Source organism: Macaca thibetana, chromosome 6 (assembly GCF_024542745.1).
Source record: "Macaca thibetana thibetana isolate TM-01 chromosome 6, ASM2454274v1, whole genome shotgun sequence".
NCBI lineage: Eukaryota > Metazoa > Chordata > Mammalia > Primates > Cercopithecidae > Macaca > Macaca thibetana.
Genome location: NC_065583.1, coordinates 111,721,078 through 111,735,395, shown reverse-complemented (window position 1 = coordinate 111,735,395; position 14,318 = coordinate 111,721,078).

Sequence of the window (14,318 nt, the reverse complement as noted above, 5' to 3'; positions counted from 1 at the left end):
TACTCTTACTAAATTCTTATCACCTTACCTCAGACTAGATCAATATAATTATATGTCCAGGTCTCACTCTCACCTCACAGAAAGGCTCTGGAGCATCTAGGGACAAATAATATAACAGACACCAGGCAGACTACCATTCCCCACCCACTTCACCAGGATTGGGTGTAATGTAACTTCCAGTGGGGAAGTGATAAGATTATAAATGCGGAAGCCTTCTCTGGTCAACCTATACCAAGAAAATGCCATCCATATCTTTCCTTGTTATTCTGTCTCAACATCCTATGTATTGTCTTCATTGCACTCATCATGATCATTTTTGAATTTCTGTTTTACTTGTTTATTATCTATCTTCTCCACTACAATGTAGGATTCCTAAGGGCAGAAGTCACGATCATCTTGTTTCCTATAGAATCCCCAAGTGCCAGGAACAATGCCTGGTGCAGAGTAGATACTAGATAAATATTAATTGGATGGATGGATGGATGGATGGATGGATGGATGGATGGATGGATGGAGGATGGATGGATGGATGGATGGATGGATGGATGGATGAAGTAATATGCTCTCTTCTTCCACAATGAGAATAAAATGGGGCCCAGTGAGCCCCATGTTTAAAAGGAATCCCAGCTCTGGATAACTAGGCGGGTCTCAGGTGAGTGTAGCAGAAAAGATGACAATTGCTAACTCTTTTGATCCAACTGACACTTAAACTTGAAAGAAAAGTAACAAAACCAGATGGGGAGTTGGGGGGAAACCCAACACTACAGGGAATAAAGAAAACTTTGTAATAGAAAACTACTTTTGCCATGTCTTGGAAACCTAAATGAAATATAAAGGTGAACTGGACAAGAGATTAGGAGATATTTAACAAATACATATTGATTGACTAGTTAGCTGACAAAACAAACAAACAAAAGGTAGACGTACAAATTAGACTCTAACCTGTTAGGGTGGAGTCTTCTGCACTCTTGAGGAGGATCTACCCTTGGCGTGAAGCAGGGGAGAGTCCTCTTTAGGGTTCACTCCTCCACCCCCGGCCCCTGACACACACAGTTCTGTCCACATTGGATAGGTTCATGTTGACATCCTGCTAATCTCACCACCCAAGGGCTACTTTCTCCATCAGTCTGCCCACATAGTAATGTATTCCAAGAATTTGGCTTTTCTTTCTCCTATCAAAAATATTTGTACTGGATTTTATCCATTCAAAATTCTGATGATAAATAGTTAACTGAAAACCCCTCAAGAGTGGTCATTTCCATCAGGGAAAAGAATACCAAAATTTTTTTCAACTTAAAAATAATAATTTATTGACCTCATCTCCCTTCTTGACACAGCTTGATCTGCTCCCCATTTCCCCGCTCCTCTTTCCAATAAAACTCATTAAACTGTGGTCTACACCTGCCATTTCCAATTTTTCTCCTCTTACTATCTCTTGAATCGACTCCAATAAGAGCTTTGTCTCAAGCATTTCACCAAAATGTCTTTCATCAAAGCCACCAGTAGCCTCCAAGTTGCTAAATCCAGAAGCTACTTTCAGTCCCCTATTTCCTTAACCTATCAGTGGCATTTGACACAATAGAGTTCCCTTATCTTTGAGATGCTTTCTTCTCTGGCCTTCCAGGACATGCCTTGTCCTAGCTTCCTTCTGGTTCACTGGTCACTCCTTCTCAGACTCCTTTGCTGATCTCATCAACCTGATCTCTCAACTCAGTCCTTGGTCCTTTTCTCTTCTTATCTGCTCTCACTTCCTCAGTGATCTCTTCCAGCCTTGGGGCTTTAATGGCCATTTACAAGCTGAGGAAGTTACATTTCCAGCCTGGATTGCACTCCTGAACTACAGATCCATAGATCCCACTGCCTAATGGATTCTTCTGCTCAGATACCTAGACCTGCAGATTTTCCTCCCAAATCTGCTGTTTTCACAGTCTTCCCCACATGAATAATGGTAATTCCACTCTTCCAGATGTTCAGACTCAAAAACCTCAAAGTCCCCCTTGGTTGCTTTTCTTTTCCCATTTCATATCCCACAACCAAACACCAGTAAATTCTTTGGACTATATTTTTCAAAATATATTCAAATTTAGATCATTTTTTTTTACCACCTCTTTGGTTCCAACCTCTTTGGTTTCAATACCTCTCACCCTGATTAGAATAGAAATTTTCTAATGAGTCCTCCTGCCTCTGTCCTTGCCACCTACAGTCTATTCTCAAAACAGCAACTATGGGATCCTTGCAAGAGAAGGTCAGATGACATTACCCTCCTTTTCAGAACCTTCCTATGGTCTCATATCTCACTCAGAACAAAGGCCAGAGTCCTTAAAATAGCCTGCCCAACCTACACAACCTGGCCCCTGTTGTCTCTCTGCTCATCTCTCACTGTTTTTCTCGTCGTCACTTCGCTAGCCATCTGGGCTTCATGCCAGGCATGTTCCCACAGCCTTAGCACCTACTGTTTTGCTCGCTTGCTGCTCTTCTCCCAGACTGCCTTGAGGCTTCCTCCTGTATCTCCTTCAAGGCTTTACTCAAATTTCATCTTCTTAACTGAGGCCTTCTCTGACTACTCTATTTCAAATCACCACGTCTCCTCTCCTACCATCTCTCATTCTTCCCCTCTGCTCTATGTTTTTCTCCACAGAACTTATTACCATCTATTTTATATTTTTGTTATATTGTCTTCTTCCCACATTATAGTGTTGGCTCCATTAGGACCGAAGTTTCATCTCATTTGTTCACTGTTTTATCCCCAGTGCCCAAAACAGTGGTAAGCAATCAATACACCAATACATATTTGTTGAAGCAATGGAAAAGTCATTCTGCCCCAATGAGTTCATGATTTCTAGAATTCTAACGGGAACAGCCTAGACTCAATTCATTTCCCCAACCACAGTTGTCTAACCCAAAGGAGTAACACAAATGAAGGGATATCAGACCACATAGAATGAGCCTATAGCACCAAACAGCCTAGTAAAGAGATATGTTGGGGTGGCTGGGCTCTTGTGGTACCCCTCAAATTATACTGCATTGTTGACTGCTATGTGAGCATGTGAGCCACATGCACAATATGAGTCACAAAAGTGATATGACTGCCAAAAAAAATACAATTGTTGACTACATTAATGGTGATATGTTTTAATGGCTATCATACTCCCATTGTTTTCTGGTCTACTCATACCCCATTGGGAGTGCTGTGTTCAACTTTGGGAGTTATTTTTCAAGAGGAATATTGTTCAGGAAAACCAAACAGAATAGTGAAGTAGCTAACCAGGATATATGAAAATAAAACAATTGAGGTGACCAAAGGTACTCGGGATTACATTACATTTAAGGATGGTCTAAAAAGGTACACCATCCTGCCACTACTCTCCTCCTCTGTCCATGGAAGACATTAATAATCAATCGTTAGTCTCTTCCTGTTGCCCAGCTCATAGCCCTCCAGGCAAACACTATGCACTCTATTGGATTGGACAACTAAGATGAATTTTATTCATTATTCCAGCTTTAAGGCAGGTATAATTTTCTCATTGGAATATGTTAATGCAGCCAGTCACAGTAGCTCACGCCTGTAATCCCAGCACTTTGGGAAGCCGAGGTGGGCAGATCATTTGAGGCCAGGGGTTCAAGACCAGCCTGGCCAACATGGCAAAACCCTGTCTCCACTAAAACTACAAAAATTAGCCGGGCATGGTGGTGGGCGCCTGTAATCTCAGCTACTCAGGAGGCTGAGGCAGGAGAATCACTTAAACCTGGGAGGCAGAGGTTGCAGTGAGCCAAGATGGCAACACTGCTGCACTCCAGCCTGGGCAACAAAGCAAGACTCTGTCTCAAAAAAAAAAAAAAGAAAGAAAAGAAAAATAAAGAAAAGAAAGGTAAAAAAGAAATATTTGAATCTGTATGCTATGGAAAAAAAAAAAAAAAAAAAAAAAACTAAATAAACTAGTCCCATCTAGTTCTAGGGGGTAAAACTAGAACCTCTGAGTTGTAAAAATTCAGGATGAAGAAGAATGTTCTAATGGTAATAACTGTCCAAAGTGAGGTATTGAAAGGTAGGAAGTCTGGAAGACCACCTGCGAAGGAGCAGTAGATGAAATCTCCTACCTTAGGTGGGAGATTGGACTGGATAACCTCTAAACCTCATCCAGCCCTAAAATTCTTCAGATCTTTTCCCACTTGGCTCTGCTAGGCAGGGGAGGTGGCTGGCAAAGAAAGTCTGCAAAGCAAAACCATTCAGCTTTAAATTTCAGTTATCTCACTGAAGAAGATAACAGAAAAACAGAATAAAAGCGATGATGGATTCAGCACAAAGAGATAAAGTGATTATATCTAAGTTGAATAATAATGGAAACAAAAATCGTTTTGTTAGCTTTTGGACACTCTTGTCTTCCATTTTTCTTAGTTATTCCTTATTCCCACATTCTTTAACCTCATGCCTTAATCTTTTTGGTGAGAAGCCAATTAACTCTGTAAAAACTCTGGCTGCTGATGCCAGAAGTGTGGCTCACTGTGTTCCAAGACTTGGTAATTCCTTCCCTAATGACATAGCAGAAACTCTGTCGCCATAGTTAAGAGCAGGCTAGAGACAATTACTATATTTAAGCTGTGCTTTGCAGGTTATCATACCCACATCTGCAAGCTATTCCCTTTGTAAGGCATTTGGAGTCATTTGCCACACAAAACTCATTGCAAAGGGCCAGCAAGCAACTACATGAGGACCAAGGACTGAGATTTATTCCATGTGGCCAGCAAAAGAGAGACGCATAACTTTCAGCGACTCCAAACCCACTCCTGCTTCCTGGAGCCAGGCACCTCTTATCGAAACAGGAAATCTCTAGAGAGGGGTCCAAAGAAAGGCTGGTGAGGAACTAATGCTCTAGCAGTCACCCACCCACTGGTCTGTGAAGGGACAGAGACCAATCCAGCAAGCTGGTCAGCTGGAAGGTTACTCGCTGGACAATCTCCCTGAAAGCACAGGACTCCTGCACAGGATGGCATTATCTAAAGAAATCACAGGACATGCTGGATCCTTCTGAATACAGAACTGCTGACATTCATGTCATGGAACAATTCATGGCCTGGAGTTCACAGCTGCTCTGGGCCTTGGCCCCTTCGTCTTTAAAATGGGGATATCACTGCTTAAACTTCACTGCTCTGGGGGTAATGGAAAGATTAAAGTAATAGATGTGAAAGCACTTTCAAAAGCATTTTAAGAATTATCCAAATGTCAGTATTGTTCTTATGAGTATTAGTATTATTTTGAGCCTGTAATGATAATTACCTATAAGATTTCATATAGTGATGATTATCCTAAAACCAAGATGAAATCAAGGCCAGTGTCACTCTAATGCTTTTGCATAGGACGTTTGACTGAGTTCTTCTTTTCTGAGTTCATACCGTTCTACGTTTTTCTAGAATTTTCAGTCCGTCAGTTGGTTAATTCTTTCAATCATCACCTAAATATTGAATCAACTATCGTTTGAAAAAGTGTGTCAGTTATTCAGGACAGGTGCTTAGGCAAAGGCCTCTTACATAGAAAAATCACACTTCTGTCTGCTGACCACTAGGACTCCCACTTTGAATTTCACCCCATCTCACCCCTTGCCTACCTGCCTACCTCATCCCCATCCTCCCTCTCCCAGCAAGTTAGACCTAATTAGATGTACCCATGTTTTGTCACACCTACCAAATAGATAAGTCTGCAAGATACATAGATACCTCCATTTTTAATTGACTGATTATTCTAGTAGTTTATTGAAAACATCTAAGTCTCTGTTTTCATTTGCATTCATCTGTATGAATTTTAATTTTACCCCAGAGGTACACAGAATAACATAAAAAATTAAACTATTTAACAAGTACTTAGAAACAAACAGCGAGCCCGTACATAGGACAGGGAAAATAAGTGAGAAAGCAGGATTGAACCACTGGTAAAAGGGATATTTATAGATATCATTTAGTATAACATTGACGCCGCCAATCACCATGTGTGTATTGACTAAATTTGTGTCAAGGGAACTGTTCTCAGAGATTTTCCAAGATTTCCCAAAACAATAAATTAACTATTCTAGAACATAATTGGTTTTATGCCTGTGAGATACAATCTTGCAATATTTATTGAGTGTTAGGCTCTTTACTTTTTATGTTCACTATAGTCATGGAATTGTAACAAACACCAAATGAAACTGAACACTAACACGTTTCCTAAAGTAGTTTAACAACTAAGAAATGACAAATCTCTGCATTATCTTCAGACACTTAAGCTAACCCTACTTTCACTTTATAGGACCAAATAGAACATACAATTCTAATTTGTGCTGCATTGAATGTATCATAAGAACATATATATGCTAATATATTTTATCACAATAAATTGGAAGAGAAAAAATTGAATCAGACACAGCAAGTAGACAAATTTACAACATCAAATCCATCACTTTAAACCTCCTTATTTTGCTTCCTATTACAAGCATGGTTGGTGTGGAACTTGATATAACAATGTAAGGTTATGATAAATGTATCTTCGTGTATGTGTTTCACATTGATTACTCTAAATAGCAAATAAATCACACAGCATTAACCAAGAAAGGATAAAACCTTTGAAGATATAGAATGAGACACATATGTATTAAAGAACTATGATTCCAGCAATCAGTCACTAAATATTTAGTTTCTTTTTCCTGTTTTTTTTTTTCCTACCCCTTCCAATCCCTCATTCAGCTCTGGTCAGGATCTTAAAACTTACAGGAACTCTATATAAATAGCTAGTCCCCAGGTCCATAGAAATCCATAAAGGTGGTGATAAAGACTCATAAACTATTTTCAGTATTTCAAAAATTCTAACAGATATTATCTATTTGCTATAGATCTGAGTGGTAGTTGTAGATGTTTTTTGTAAATAAAATATTTGAAACAAATAATCAACAACTTCTCAGTAAGTGTTTCTAGGTAAATTTGTGAAAAGATAGGATCCGTGTACATGGAAAATACTCCTAAAAAGAAAATACTCCTGAAGCACTCCTGCATTGGTGTTGAAAACTTTGGAAACTTCTCAAGTAGCAACTTCTTGAGAGTGCATTGTGGAGGAGATAAGAAACAAGAATTATTGCAGGCTGATTTGACCTTTTGATACAAGGAATTCCTATCTTCCTGAGAGGGCTATTCATGTACTTCCTTAGTTCTTTCTCACTCTCATCCAGGAGCAAACTCACTGGCAATAGCTATATAAATAAAATGATAACCTGCATACGGATACTCAAGTAAATTTTCAGAGGTAATCTAAAAAATGTGAAAATGAAAATGATCATATCTTGTCTGATATAAAACATGAGCCCTTGGCATGTTGCATGTAGAACATGAAGAAAATCTCGGAAATAAACTATTACGGAAGTATGGCTCCTGAAGAGCAGTACCTTTAAAAGAAACTGTTAAAAATTATGCATTCCTTATCATTTTTGAAGAATCCAAGGTTTTCTTTATAAAGGAAAGGATAGCTTGCCATGGTACCTGAGGGAAAAGTAAGAGTCAGGCCCTAAAATAAAATCAAAGAAGCCACCAGTTCAGGCTTCTAACTGGAGTCTAGGCTAGTTTGCTTGATCACCAATGATTATTCCCTATGTTAAAAGTCTATATTTTTGAGCACCAATCATGTACTAATATAAGTTTCAGAACTATAAAGATGAATATATTATGATCCATACCACCAAAGAGCTTACAGTATAACAAAGAATGTGTTAAATAAGTATCATTGAACACGTGTCTATTGAACACCTGCTAGGCACCAGACAATGTTCTAGGTGCTGGGACACAGCAGATCAAAGCAGACACAAATCCCAGCTCTTGTGCATCTTATTTTGTAGTGTGAAGCTTGCTATGATAAAGATATACCCACGGTGCTACGGGAGTAAGAGGTTGAGCTAACTAATCCAGATTTGGAGTCTGGAGCTAGAGTAGACTCAAATTTCTGATATCAATTCCTCCTAAGGCACAACAATCCCTCCCTCCCACCTCATTTCTTGCAAGGCACGTTTACTGGGAACAAATTCCCTCAACAAATTCCCATTTTGTACGAGAAAGTTTTTTGTTTTTTTTTTTTCACTTTTGAAGGACAATTTTTCAAGGTGCAAAATTCTAGGTTGAGTTTTGTGTGTGTGTGTGTGTGTGTGTTTGTTTTTCTTTATGCTTTAAACATTTTACTCCACTCTCTTCTTGCGTATGTGTTTTTTGAGCTGTCAGATGTTAATTCTTTGCTTCTCCATACATCAGGAGATTTTTTTCCTCTGACTTCTTTCAATCTTTACCTTGATTTAAGAATAATATACCTAGTGTCATTTTTTGGTTTTGTTTTTTGCTTTTTACTTTTGTGGGTATTTTTTGAACATTTATCTTGCTTGGTATTCTATGAGCTTCCTAGATTTGTGATTTGGTGTCTGACACTAATTTGGGGAAATTCTCAGTCATTATTGCTCCAAACATTCCTTCTATTGCTTTCTTCCCTTCTATCTTCTGGTGTTTCCTTCTCTCTTCTGGTAAATCCTCCTGGTACTTCCATTATGCATATGTCACAACTTCTATAGCAATTCCATAGTTCTAGAATATTCTGCTCTGTTTCTTTTTTTTGTTTGTTTGTTTTTTGAGACGGAGTCTCGCTCTGTCGCCCAGGCTGGAGTGCAGTGGCCAGATCTCAGCTCACTGCAAGCTCTGCCTCCCGGGCTCACGCCATTCTCCTGCCTCAGCCTCCCGAGTAGCTGAGACTACAGGCGCCTGCCACCTTGCCCGGCTAGTTTTTTGTATTTTTTAGTAGAGACGGGGTTTCACCGTGTTAGCCAGGATGGTCTCGATCTCCTGACTTCGTGATCCACCCATCTCCCAAAGTGCCTCCCAAAGTGCTGGGATTACAGGCTTGAGCCACCGCGCCCGGCCTCTGCTCTGTTTCTTCTAACTCTTTGCTCTTTTTGCTATCTAGGAGGTTTCCACTGAAATACCCTTAAGCTCAGAGATTCTTTCCTTAGCCATGTCCAGGCATTCTTCATTTTATTACAGTGGTTTTTTGTTTCCTTGTTTGTTTTGTTTTTGAGATAGAGTTTCACTCTTGTCACCAGGCTGGAGTGCAATGGCATGATCTTGGTTCACTCAACCTATGCCTCCTGGGTTCAAGCTATTTTCCCTCCTCAGCCTCCCAAGTAGCTGGGATTATAGGCGCCTGCCATCATGCCCGGCTAATTTTTGAATTTTTAGTAGAGACAGGGTTTCGCCATGTTGGCCAGGCTGGTCTCAAACTCCTACCTCAGCCCATCTCAGACTCCCAAAATGCTGAGATTACAGGTGTGAGCCACTGCACCTGGACATTACAGTGTTTTTTATCTCTAGTATTTATTGTTGGTTCTTTCTTAGGATTTACCCCTTTGCTTACATTGATGCTATAGTTCAAATGTTGGTACCTGCCAAAATTCATCTATTGTTACTTAGTACTCAGTGTGATAGTATTAAGAGCCTTTTAGCAAGTAACTAAGTAATGAGGACCCCACCCTCATGAGTAGATTAGTGCCCTTATAAAAGAGGTTGGAGGAACCTAGCAAGGCAGGCCAACATTGAAATTCAGGAAATACAGAGAACACCACAAAGATACTCCTCGAGAAGAGCAATCCCAAGACACATAATAGTCAGAGTCACCAAGGTTGAAATGAAGGAAAAAATATTAAGGGCAGTCAGAGAGAAAGGTCGGGTTACCCACAAAGGGAAGCCCATCAGACTAACAGCGGATCTTTCAGCAGAAACTCTACAAGCCAGAAGACAGTGGGGACCAATATTCAACATTCTTAAAGAAAATAATTTTCAACGCAGAATTTCATATCCAGCCAAACTAAGCTTCATCAGTGAAGAAGAAATAAAATGCTTTATAGACAAGCAAATGCTGAGAGATTTTGTCACCACCAGGCCTGCCTTACAAGAGCTCCTGAAAGAAGCACTAAGCATGGAAAGGAACAACTGGTACCAGCCACTGTAAAAACATGCCAAATTGTATAGACCTTCAATGCTGGGAAGAAACTATATCAATTAACGTGCAAAATAATCAGCTAACATCATAATGACTGGATCAAATTCACACATAACAATATTAACCTTAAATGTAAATGGGCTAAATACCCCAAATAAAAGACACAGAGTGGCAAATTGGATAAAGAGTCAAGACCCATCAGTGTGCTGTATTCAGGAGACCCATCTCATGTGCAGAGACACACGTAGGCTCAAAATAAAGGGATGGAGGAAGACATACCAAGCAAATGGAAAACAAACAAAAAGCAGGGTTTACAACCCTAGTCTCTGATAAAACAGACTTTAAACCAACAAAGATCAAAAGAGACAAAGAAGGCCATTACATAATGGTAAAGAGATCAATTCAACAAGAAGAGCTAGCTGTCCTAAATATATATGCACCCAATATAGGAGCACCCAGATTCATAAGGCAAGTCCTTAGAGATCTACGAAGAGACTTAGACTCCCACAAAATAATAATGGGAGACTTTAACACCCCACTGTCAACATTAGAGAGATCAATGAGACAGAAAGTGAACAAGGATATCCAGGACTTGAACTCAGCTCTGCACCAAGCAAACCTAATAGACATCTACAGAACTCTCCACCCAAAATCAACAGAATATACATTCTTCTTCTCAGCACCACATCACACTTATTCCAAAATTGACCACATAGTTGAAATTAAAGCACTCCTCAGCAAATGTAAAAGAACAGAAACTATAATAAACTGTCTCTCAGACCACAGTGCAATCAAATTAGAACTCAGGATTAAGAAATTCACTGAAAACCACACAACTACATGGAAACTGAGCAACCTGTTCCTAAGTGACTACTGGGTAAATAACGAAATGAAGGCAGAAATAAAGACGTTCTTTGAAACCAACGAGAACAAAAACACAACATGACAGAATCTCTGGGACACATTTAAAGTAGTGTGTAGAGGGAAATTTATAGCACTAAATGCCCACAAGAGAAAGCAGGAAAGATCTAAAATCAACATCACTATTAAAAGAACTAGAGAAGCAAGAACAAACACATTCAAAAGCTCACTGAAGGCAAGAAATAACTAAGATCAGAGCAGAACTGAAGGAGAGAGAGACACAAAAATCCCTTCAAAAAACTCAATGAATCCAGGAACTGGTTTTTTGAAAATATCAACAAAATTGATAGACTGCTAGCAAGACTAATAAAGAAGAAACCAGAGAAGAGTCAAATAGATGCAATAAAAAATGATGAAGGGAATATCACCACCAATCCCACAAAAATACAAACTACCATCAGAGAATACTATGAACACCTCTATGCAAATAAACTAGAAAATCTAGAAGAAATGGATAAACTCCTGGACACATACACCTTCCCAATACTAAACCAGGAAGAAGTTGAATCCCTGAATAGACCAATAACAGGCTCTGAAATTGAGGCAATAATTAGTAGCCTACCAACCAAAAAAAGTCGAGGACCAGACAGATTCACAGCCACATTCTACCAGAGGTACAAAGAGGAGCTGGTACCATTCCTTCTGAAACTATTCCAATCAATAGAAAAAGAGGGAATCCTCCCTAACTCATTTTATGAGGCCAGCATCATCCTGATACCAAAGCCTGGCAGAGATTTAAAAAAAAAAAAGAAATAAGAAAAAAGAGAGAGAGAATTTTAGACCAATATCCCTGATAAACATTGATGCAAAAATCCTCAATAAAATACTGGCAAACTGAATCCAGCAACACATCAAAAAGTTTATCCACCACGATCAAGTTGGCTTCATCCCTGGGATGCAACGCTGGTTCAACATATGAAATCAATAAACGTAATCCATCATATAAACAGAACCAAAGACAAAAACCACATGATTATCTCAATAGATGCAGAAAAGACCTTCGAAAAATTCAACAGCCCTTCATGCTAAAAGCTCTCAATAAACTAGGTATTGCTGGGACGTATCTCAAAATAATAAGAACTATTTATGACAAACCCACAGCCAATATCATACTGAATGGGCAAACACTGGAAGCATTCCCTTTGAAAACTGGCACAAAACAGGGATGCCCTCTCTTGCCACTCCTATTCAACATAGTGTTAGAAGTTCTGGCCAGGGAAATCAGGCAGGAGAAAGAAATAAAGAGTATTCAATTAGGAAAAGAAGAAGTCAAATTGTCCCTGTTTGCAGATGACATGATTGTATATTTAGAAAACCCCATCATCTCAGCCCAAAATCTCCTTCAGCTGATAAGCAGTTTCAGCAAAGTCTCAGGATACAAAATCAATGTGCAAAAATCACAAGCATCCCTATACACCAATAACAGACAGAGAGCCAAATCATGAATGAACTCCCATTCACAATTGCTACAAAGAGAATAAAATACCTAGGAATCCAACTTACAAGGGATGTGAAGGACCTCTTCAAGGAGAACTACAAACCATTGCTCAATGAAATAAAAGAGAACGCAAACAAATGGAAGAACATTCCATGCTCATGGATAAGAAGAATCAATATCATGAAAATGGCCATACTGCCCAAAGTAATTTATAGATTTAATACCTTCCCCATCAAGCTACAAATTACTTTCTTCACAGAATTGGAAAAAAAACTACTTTAAAGTTCATATGGAACCAAAAAAGAGGCTGCATTGCCAAGACAATTCTAAGTCAAAAGAACAAAGCTGGAGGCATCATGCTACCTGACTTCAAACTATACTACAAGGCTACAGTAACCAAAACAGCATGGTACTGGTACCAAAACAGAGATATAGACCAATGGAACAGAACAGAGCCCTCAGAAATAATACCACACATCTACAGCCATCTGATCTTTGACAAACCTGAGAAAAACAAGAAATGGGGAAAGGATTCCCTATTTAATAAATGGTGCTGGCAAAACTGGCTAGCCATATGTAGGAAGCTGAAACTGGATCCCTTCCTTACACCTTATACAAAAATTAATGCAAGATGGATTAAAGACTTAAATGTTAGACCTAAAACCATCAAAACCCTAGAAGAAAACCTAGTCAATACCATTCAGGACATAGGCATGGGCCAGACTTCATGACTAAAACACCAAAATCAATAGCCACAAAAGCCACAATTGGCAAATGGGATCTAAATAAACTAAAGAGCTTCTGCACAGCAAAAGAAACTACCATCAGAGTGAACAGGCAACCTCCCATTCTCCAAACAGAATGGGAGAAAATTTTTTCAATCTACCCATCTGATAAAGGGCTAATATCCACAATCTACAAAGAACTTAAACAAATTTATAAGGAAAAAAATCAAACAACCCCATCAAAAAGTGGGCAAAATATATGAACAGACACTTCTCAAAAGAAGACATTTATACAGCCAACAGACACATGAAAAAATGCTCATCATCACTGGCCGCCGGAGAAATGCAAATCAAAACCACAATGAGATACCATCTCATGCCAGTTAGAATGGCAATCATTAAAAAGTCAGGAAACAAGAGGTGCTGGAGAGGATGTAGAGAAATAGGAACACTTTTACACTGTTGGTGGGAGTGTAAACTAGTTCAACCATTGTGGAAGACAGTGTGGCAATTCCTCAAGGATCTAAAACTAGAAATACCGTTTGACTCAGTGATCCCATTACTGGGTATATACCCAAAGGATTGTAAATCATGCTACTATAAAGACACGTGCACAAGTGTGTTTATTGTGGCACTATTCACAATAGCAAAGACTTGGAACCAACCCAAATGTCCATCAGTGACAGACTGGATTAAGAAAATGTGGCACATATACACCATGGAATACTATGCAGCCATAAAAAAGGATGAGGTCATGTCCTTTGTAGGGACATGGATGAAGTTGGAAACCATCATTCTCAGCAAACTGTTGCAAGGACAGAAAACCAAACACCACATGTTCTCACTCATAGGTAGGTACTGAACAATGAGAACGCTTGGACACATGGTGGGGAACATCACACACCAGGACCTGTCATGGGTTGGGGGGAAAGGGGAGGGATACCATTAGGAGAAATACCTAATGTAAATGACGAGTTAACGGGTGCAGCACACCAACACGGCACATGTATACATACGTAACAAACCTGCACATTGTGCACATGTACCCTAGAAGTTAAAGTATAACAATTAAAACAAACAAAAAAAAAGAGGTTGGAGGGAGCTTCCTTGCCCTGCCTGCCATGACAAGATGCAGCTAGAAGGTGCCATCTTTGAAGCAGAAAGCAAGCCTTCACAGACACCACATCTTCTGGTCCCTTGATCTTGGACTTCACAGCCTTCAAAATTGTGAGTATTAAATTTC